Genomic DNA, 9385 nt, shown 5'->3' with positions numbered 1-9385 from the left:
AATGGAGCTACCATGTATCTGTTTGTCCTTTCTGTCTGGAAAAAAAACTACCTGATTTGGCTGCTCCTGCCCCCACCAAAAGAGAGTGTTCACACATCCTAGTGGCATTCTTTATGGTCATTTAAAAGTCACTATAATTGTGTAAAACTATTTATCCTCTAGGCCGCAAGAACAAAAGCTTCTATATGCGTTAAATATTGTTTCATTCAGGAAGTTATTCTTATGTGTCTGTTTCCACAACTATTATCAGTAAAATTGAAGGGCAGCAGCGATATCCACAAGTTGTCTGATTTCCTTCCCACACTATCAAAGATTGAAACAACAAAGATGAAAATGCTGGGGGAAATGCCTGTAACTATGACCTAAATTTTTTTTCCAGAAACGATTTAAGGAAGTTGCCTTTAATATATTGTTTGTGGTACAGAGGAGGCACTCCTGCCTGAAAGTTTGGTTGTGTTGTATCTTCTAAGCGTTGCCTAAGTCTGGCCTCAGAATGTTCTTCAGTGGATTATGTTCTGCTGTTGGTCATGGTAGTAGAAGCACAAAGCTCCTCCGTTGTTTCTAGGTTGTTTATTCTGAATCCGTGCTAACGCATCTGAAATCAAGCTGTAGCAAATATCTGTACAAATTCTAGTTCCCCCAGCTCTGGAAAGTTCAGAAGATAAAATCACATAGGAAATTATTACTCTTACAGTGTTTATATTTTATAAGGTTCTATGATTAATAGATTGTTATTGTTGTTGTTGTTATTGTTATTATTTTCTCTCATGATGTCTGTTAGTGCCTGTGCCTGGGCTATATGGAGTGGGAAGCTTAAAGAAAAAGAGCAGCTGCTAAACCCTGTGACAGTGATGAGATGTTGGAGCTGACATTTCCAGCTCCTGTTCCTGTCTGGGAAAAGCTGTCCTAACATATGTCACTTCCAATGGAAATCCATGCCCAGTGAATGGTTTTAACATGGCTCAGCTCCCTTTTATGGCCTTATTTTGTCTAAATGTCATGGGTCAGTTTCATGCACGTCCTGGTATAGGAACAGAGAGGAAGCACTTGGCATGGCAGCTAGTTGGGAAAGGCTGTCTAACATAAAATCGGACATCCAGATGCTTCCTTGATTAGGATCTCCAGACTGAAGTTCCCCTGGAGTCTGGGAAGTGATGAAGAACTGATATCTGCCCAGGCCAGAGGTTATTTTTCCTCCAAAAAACCTGTCCCATCCTTGCCACTGCTCCCACCTCAGGGTGTCTGCCAAGGCAGAACATGAACGACCACAGAGATGCGTGTCCACTGTGAACCCCTCTGAATAAGCTGAACACAAAGAGACTGCAAAGCGATGTTTCACCAGAGCCCGCAGGTCTGTCACGCAGTGGCATCCCTGTCCTCTGTGGCTGCTCTTGCTGCTGTTCTGCTGCATCATCCTTGCAGCCGAAATACCTGGTTCTGATGAGCATGTCGACTTCCTGGTTCAATGGAACAGCTCCTCTGTTAGGGGTTAGAAGTGCCTCTGAGGAGGGAAAGAAAAGAAGGGACACCCCTGCCCAGAGCCATCTAGGCAACTGGGGAGACCAGACGCCTAAACTATGCTGAGGCAGGCAAGAGCGGTCACGCTGGGGAAGGCCTGCCTGCTCACACACAGCCAGGGGTCAACAGGGTCAATGCCAGGGAAACTAAACCTGCCACCAGTGACAGGGAAAGGAGCTGGATTACATGGTTTTAGATGCCTTGGTTCTGCCCAAGTCTTTCTTGTACACGGTATTTTTTAAAAAAGAACAGTAGACGTTGGCCAGAGTCTGGAGGAATGAAACATGGCTTATTTGGAGCTTGCTGGAGGAAGAGTTTAGACCTTTTTTAAAACTAAGCATGTGTTATAAATAACTAATTATCAACTGGAAGTTTTTGACAGGTGAAAACAGGATTTAGTACACTCTATGTTAAGATGACTTCTTCAAAAATAAAAAAATACTTACAAACACCATTATTAATCCTTAAGGGAGGTGAAAATGAGTCAGTACACCCCAAACCTTACTTGGTGCACCCAGCTGCTTTGTGCTTATCAGCTCTTGCCACCTCAAAGGCACATGTTAACTCTGCAGTCTTTATGGTTTCAAGGGCAAAGGCATCTTGTAGTGATGCTTGTAGTGGAGGCTATAAAACCACAAGACAAAAATACTTAACAGCCAACTAGCAACTGCCTTTTGAACAGGTGAGATCTGAATATCCATTGTCCCACAGTGTGTGGCATCATTTGTGTCACTACAAAGTGGGTGTGAAAGAAAGTCAAGAAGTACAGGGTCAGAAATGATGCTAAATTGGGTGTTAATCTGATTTTTACTGCTATGTATGCTGAAGTAAAGCATTGCTTTCTCCACAAGACTCAAAGGAATACTGGAGGCTGCAATACATTTTTTTTTTTTTTTTCTGGCTTCATATGGGCTCTGTAGCAATGACAAAGATTTTTCTGCCCTTATGTAATTGTGTTTTTAAAAAGCAATGGCATAAAACACCTCCTCCTCCTTCAACAGCATTATAGTTGGGGGTTTTTCCCCAGCCGGGAGTGGTATAACTTAGTAACAGGTACCCAGGGCTATGCACACTCTTCTTGACTTGCTAGGGATGGCAAAATAGTGGCTTCCTCTTGTATCTCATGACCAGCAAGATCCTGTGCAGGGTGCAGAGCCCCACCACAGACAGACAGGGTCAAGACCGGCCATCACCCTGCACCCTCAAGAACCTGCTGTGAAAATCTGCTGGTTTCGTATCTGTGTCTGAATCTCATCTTGTGTCTTTCCTGGGCTGCCTGCCCTTGTTTGCTCTCACCAGGCTCACAGGTCAGCTCTTTGGGCAGAACGCACAGCCCCACCGGTGCTGGTCCTGCGTGCCCTGCTGTTCTCTGCCTGTGCAGCCGAGCGAGCACCGCAGTGGCTACGCAGCTGCTCATTTGCCTAACTCGCTAGCAAATGCTCAGGGGGCATTTCTTAATGTTCTGCGTGTTGGTCACAATTGATTTATTAATTAAGGTAGTGGTGGGAATCAAGGATCAGTGGTTTTGGTTTTCCATCTGTCTTCCACTTTTTGCTTTTTGCTTCGGGTAAACGATCCGAGCTCTGTCTGCATCCTCATTCCTGTAAAACGGGAGTGATAATACCTACCAAGGAGCTGTCTGTGAGCTTTGCTGAGCTCTTTAGCATCCTCAGCAGGAGGCAGCATAGAAGCATATGGCCAACATACTATTTCAAAACAACCCAGTTTCGAATCATTGCAAAAACCTCCTGCCAGCCTGTGGTAGCTCACAGACCCCGCCCGATGGTTCCACCACTGCTTTAAGACGCTCCTGCCAAAAGGGTTTTTCTGGCCCTTCTCTCCCTGGTCATTGTTCTCCTACACTTTGTGAAAACTCCTGCTAGTGAAAACTAACCACTTTATTTGTATTTTTTCAGGTTAATTTTCAGCAGAAGTTCCCTTATCTAACTGGCCACATGGTTTCATGACTGCTCATGCTCAGACAAGACACGGTAAGAACATGCATACGAGCAGGGGCAGGGCTGCCTTGAAAGAGGCATTTCACAAATCACAATGTGCATTTAGATTAACTTAAATTTATTGGGAAATCAGAGTTTCAGCAGAGCTTCTCCAGGTAATGGTAGGAAACTTCAGCGAGCCCTTTGAGATGCATAACCTCACCGTGTTTCAGTTAACCATGCATCTTGACCTCTAGCGCAGGTAAAACATTGATGCTATGGGTTAGCTGAAATTCAGTGAGCTGCCATATTCAGGAAACAGTGATTTTCCGAAATCATATAGTTACCTTTCTCCTGGCTATCTGGCTAGAGGTAGTAGAAGGGAAGCACTTCTAGCTTGTGCTCCGACACAGTTGCCTTTGTATTCCTGCCTGGGGAGGAGCAAGCTTGATATCTCAGCCCCGTGCTCTGCTCTGCGTAAGCTCATTAAAAGCTACAGCTCAGCTGAGGTCTTCTGTAATCCCCAGGTGAACTGGAAGACAAATGGGATATATAAGTTTGTGAAGGAACTTTTCTGGGATAGTGACAGACTTCACTTAACACCTTGGAGACATAGTAAAGTAAGTTAAACAGAGTATCAAGAATGTCTCACATAGTTTTCTCTGCTGTTGAGGACCCCGCTCCCAGATAACAGGGTAATATAAGCTAAGTACTTGAGTCAGCATTCCTGGCTGCTAAGGTAAAAATCTAGTAATAGTGCCCATTACACAGTGTGGTATTTCTGTCATAAAAGATGGGAAAAGCACTAAACTGTCTTTTTTTATTTAAGAAGCATCTTGTGCTTTCAGATTATTTTTTTGTTTGTTTGTTAAAGGTATATATCTTAACACCAATGGGCAAGCTGCAGCATAAAGTAATGCACCATTAAACATATGTAAATGCAGAGAAAAAATTTAAATGCGAAGAGGTTTCTGAAAATGAAATTGATATAATGGGCTTAATAAGTAAATATCCTAATGCAAATAAGACATTAATTGAACATTCCCTAGCGAAGTAAGAATGAGTGATTTTTTTGTTCTAAGTGAGTTATGTATCCTTTAGGTGCCTGTTTGTGTGATGCTTGCTAGCTTTTGTTGAGCGTACAGCTCTGAATACAACTACCTATAATTCAAGGAGCTGGAAAGAAATTGTTCCATGGCTGGTTAAAAAAAATTACTGCAGATACTGTTCCTGCTAAACCAAATTTCTGGGTACTGATGGCTGTTTTTTCATAGTTAAGTGTGTCCATTAGTGTGCATAAGGAACAGGTAAAGGCATTCAATTATGTTGTTGAGGGGTTAACCTTCTGTGACGGGACTAATGTGGTGCTTGACTAAGAAATGATTGACTTCAGGTTCTCTTCAGGTTTCAAAACAAGAGGCAAAAAGAACTAGAAGATGACTTTTATAGCAACAGTTGGTAGCCTTTCACTGATGTTTAAATAAATTACACTTGACTGATCACTGTCCAAAGAATCTCAGAACTTTTCAAGTAGGCATGAAAAACAAACCCTGCTGCTACTTCTGGCTTTGCCAGGGTGAGTCTGTAGTAACATTATCAAAGTCACTGTTTAGGAAGTATAGGAAAATACATCAGTTTTGGAGCATGCTCTTCCACTGTGTTGAATAGTTCTCTAAAACCACTGGAATGACATTGCCCAGACGTCCAGCTTGCTTCAAGGAAAAAGTTCAAAAACTGTCTTTCACTTTGTAGTTATTAGGAGATCCTGCCATGCTTCCCAAAGTAGGTGAATCTTACACAACCTTGGGTTTATGATATTTTGTTCCCTTTTCTCTACGTATCTGATGGGAAGAAAGTATATCCAATTCAAAAGTCATCTTAAAATGACCTTTGGAAAAGTGTAAGATGCTCTTGTTTCTTTGGTATGATATAATTAGCTTAGGTTTTAGTACTGAATGAAGGTACTGGAAAACCAGGCTGTATCAGTTGTTTGCATTATTATTTTACTTTCTTGATGGTTTACTGTCTTGATTAGGAAATTGTGTCCCCCTGGGAGCTTCAGACAAAGTGATAGATTTTTCTGACAGAAAAATACACTGCATCCTGTAGATGGTGGCTTTTTTGTGCAGGTAAAAATGTGTGGAGAGATGAAGCACTAGAATAGCTGATGGGTCTTTGTTGTTTGTTTTTAAAAAAAACCACCCTTGTACACAAGGCACAGGTTTTCTGGCACTTTTTAAAGCAGCTTATTCAGCTGTAAAGATTTGGGGTTGCTGTTTAATTAGCTGTTTAGAATTGTACACTTTGCATAATCGCTATTTGACTACACTCTGCAAAAGGAGGAAGTTCAGTCTATTCGTTCCTCAACTAAAACAATCTAAAACGCGAATCATACTTTCCGATTTGTCTTCATTGTGCTCAAGTTTTAAGGTAACTAATTCTTCCAGGGAAAGACAGTGTGACTTCTGCCTGATCAGTTGTTATTATTTCAGTCTTGTGCATAGTCTTATCTTTCAAATAGAATTTCCTGTAGGTGGAAGTCAATATATTCCAAGACACTGGAATGTGAATAGTTTATTTGACTTGGGAGTGGTGGAAACAATAAGCTGCTCTGCAGTGTTAAATATAAAAAAATCAGAATTGAAACTGATACGAGTCTGTATATGAGTTTTTTGTACCTGAGATTTTCCCACATAATATATACACCCACATACAAGTGTGTGTATTCGTGTACATAAAAACCTCTTCAAAATGTTTTGTATTGGTTACTTTTCGCATTGTAGTCAGATCTGAGCGTGCTTGTCAAAGTTATTCTATCATAATAGAACAGAAAATTAATGTTTTTTTTAAAAAAAATTTAAATGCATGCATATTTTTTGTAACTGGTAGCATGGCTAGCTATATTTTTATCAGCATTTCTCCTGTATTCCCAAGGGCTCTAAAATGTGCAATTAAGGCTAGCAGGAAAGATCTTGCAGTTCGTTCTGAAATCCTGGCAGATTATGTTTGAAGTACTACCTTCATAACTATGGATGCTGACCAGAACAGGCTGGGATGTGAGGCAGGCATTTCCAAGAGACATCCTAGCAGAGCCTGTCTCCTGGCATCCTTGTGTCCAGAGTCCCCCTCCATGCTCTCTTCTCCTCCACATCTTTCTTTGTTGTTCCACTTCCACCCTCATCCAGTGCCCCCTGCTCAGCCCTTGCCCCCTCCCAGGTGGGCAGCAGCAGGATTTGGCCCCAGCTGCCCCCTGCTTTGCTCTTGGTGGGGTTTAGCATAGCGGCACTTGCTGAAGGCTTGGGCTGAGGGGTGACACAGGGCTGGTGCTGGGGCACAAGCACTTTCAGGTAGGCATTCATAAAGCTTGCAGCAGTATTCCTCAATTCCTGTTTTGACTGTTGTCTATAGATATTGATGAAAAGCTCCATTCATGACAAAGGCAGGAAGCTTTTAACATGAAAACAGTCAAACTGTTGTCACAATTCAAAGCAAATATGAGGCCTGGATAGAAACACAATATAAACATTCCCAGGAGAGCTTCTTGAGACTTGTTATGCGGAGCAAAGTTGGCACAGTGTCTCATTTGCAACACTAAAAATCAAATGTTTTTGTTTATTGTTTTTACAATATTGAAGTGACATTTTATTTGCCTTAAGAATAAGTTGCTGACGCACAAGACTTCTCTGCCCACTGAGTCACACCAGATGAGCTCTCCTGCTGTAGTCACAAGTGTCTGCTCGGCAGACTTGTTTTAGCAACTGAAAAATCAATAATTCATTCATAGCTGAGATAAAAAGCTCAAGCCCATTACGAGATTACCACCACTGTGAAGACTTTCAGTTGTATTCGTACTAAAAGAGGAGGAGACTGAGAGTGTTTGCTACTTATAGTTTGGTCTACTACCTATTTTCTTTTTTTGTAAGGTGCCTATCATCAGGCTATCTAAGTAACAATAAAATAGTCACTCAACTGTTATACTAAACACTGCTTTCAAGATAACTTAGTATAATGAAAATGAAACTTGTTTTGATGATGATAAAAATGTTTGTTCAATAATTTGTACCATAATTCCCAAGTGAACAAGTAGCCCTTGAGTTCATGAAGAAAAATAATTTCATTAATTGTTACTCGATAACATCTTGCAGCTGAAAAATACAAATCACTATGTAACTGATTACACTAATTTACATGCAAGAGGAATCGCTCTAGAGGAGGGGATGTGCAAAAGTTCAGAACAAAATTAACAAATGTATAATATTAAAGGGAAGGCAGCCAATTTTGAATTGGATTACAAATGAGCAAGTTTCCATATTTGCAATATATTGTAGAAACAATGGAAATAGGCCAAAATTGGCAAGCGTTTGTATATTTTTCTCATTTATTTAAAAACTTTTTACCTGTTACTACCACTATGGTAGCTACTGTCTCTTCAATCTTAAGAAGCTTATAGTCATCCATAGCATTTGGTTCTTCGTCTGAGTGTATAGCTAAAAGGCTATGGGAAAAATAATCCTTGTCAACTCCTGCTATGGTGAATCTATTGAGCATGTGAAAGACCAGTTTTAGGCCTGGTATTTTCTGCAGACTGTTACTCTGACGGCATAGTCATCGGCAATCACTGGGCTGTGTTTCCATTTATAATTTCTTCAGAGTCAAATCTCATTGTCCTCTTCTCCTTCCTGCCTGACACCAGATTACTGCTGTGGCTGGTCCCTGTTGGCGTGGCTGTACCCTAACCCAGTCTTCTGAAAGAATCCAATTAAAAAGGCTGCCGAAAAGATGTTTTGGTTTTGTTTTTAATAAATTGGTATTTCACAGACAGAGAGCGCTGTATATCCCTGGCTTGATTTGCCTGGGCTCAGCACAGTTGCACCAAGGCATCTCCAACACTGAGCGTAGCTCGCTGTAAGGTCTAGGTACGACCGGCAATGTGTGGGGTCCAAAAGGTACCAGAAGAAATGCTGACATGGTGGCTCTTTATGTGTCAAGGAATGCTGTACAGCGCAAATCTCTGGGAAGATCACCACAGAGATGTCACATTAATTTATTCGATCATTCTGTTTCCCCTACTACTTCACAAACTTGCAGCAGGAGCAGAAGTTTTAAAACCCTTCAGCGATAGGTAGCATTTGATTGCTTTTTAATATACCTCAGTTGCTTCTCTCCTGACTTGCTACACAGCCTAAGCTCCTCAAAAAAAATTATAAACTAAGTATAAAAAGAAATGCACAGAACAGGCAAAAGTTGACAAATACCCTTTCTTTATATCAGAATAGATTGTAATGTCCTGAGTCTGGAGCCCTTCTGGTGTCTCAGGAGGACTCGATGTTGGGGCCGGTTCTAGGACATCACTGTGTGAGGGTGGAGTAGATGTCTGTATAGTAGGTGAGCTGTTGTGGAAGTCCCTGTGGAATCTCTTGCAGGCTGTAGTGATTTGCCTGTGCTTTTGACAATGAGTAAGTCAATTTTACAAATGTTAATCCCTGCCCCCCCCCCCCCCCAACAACAACTGATAAATGGTATATTATGAATTCCTGATATTTTGCATTAGAAATTGCATGTGCTTTAGACCTTCTACTTCCATAAGGTTTTATTTTGTTTTCTAGTCAGTTTGTATATGAAGAAATACCTCCATATTTTGAACATTTTCTAAATTCTGATTAAAAAAAAATTTGGCGTATGTTAAATACTCACATTTAAAGCTCACTTCCCTCACAACTTCCAGTGTGAGGAAAACTTGGCTGCTCAAACATTCACAAATTGAACTCAAAGTAATTATATTAAATTTATTGAAGTTTGAGGTGACGCTGATGCAAAATTGAGAGGAAATCTTGTTATAAGGAATCACATTTCCTATAGGATTTCTCCCTCATTGGAGACAGCCTAGCCTTATTTTTTAAAAATCCTTCCTTATTTCTCCATTTGGCTAA

The 9385-nt window shown here is 40.9% G+C and overlaps 1 long non-coding RNA gene across 3 annotated transcripts; it reads left to right on the top strand.

Moving 5' to 3' along the window:
• The first annotated feature begins 3262 nt into the window (after window positions 1-3262).
• LOC129783694 (uncharacterized) lies at window positions 3263-8235 on the top strand. 3 transcript variants are annotated; one of them, XR_008745505.1, is made up of 3 exons: window positions 3263-3509; window positions 3983-4075; window positions 8149-8235. It is a non-coding gene; the product is annotated as an uncharacterized LOC129783694 (long non-coding RNA). The 3 variants fall into 3 exon arrangements; XR_008745503.1 differs by lacking the exon at window positions 3983-4075; XR_008745504.1 differs by having other exon boundaries at window positions 3983-8235.
• Window positions 8236-9385: the final 1150 nt, after the last annotated feature.

Source organism: Falco peregrinus, chromosome 1 (genome assembly GCF_023634155.1).
Source record: "Falco peregrinus isolate bFalPer1 chromosome 1, bFalPer1.pri, whole genome shotgun sequence".
In the NCBI taxonomy this organism is placed as follows: domain Eukaryota; kingdom Metazoa; phylum Chordata; class Aves; order Falconiformes; family Falconidae; genus Falco; species Falco peregrinus.
The sequence above is the reverse complement of the archived record's forward strand: the minus strand, read 5'-3'. Positions and strand labels throughout refer to the sequence as shown.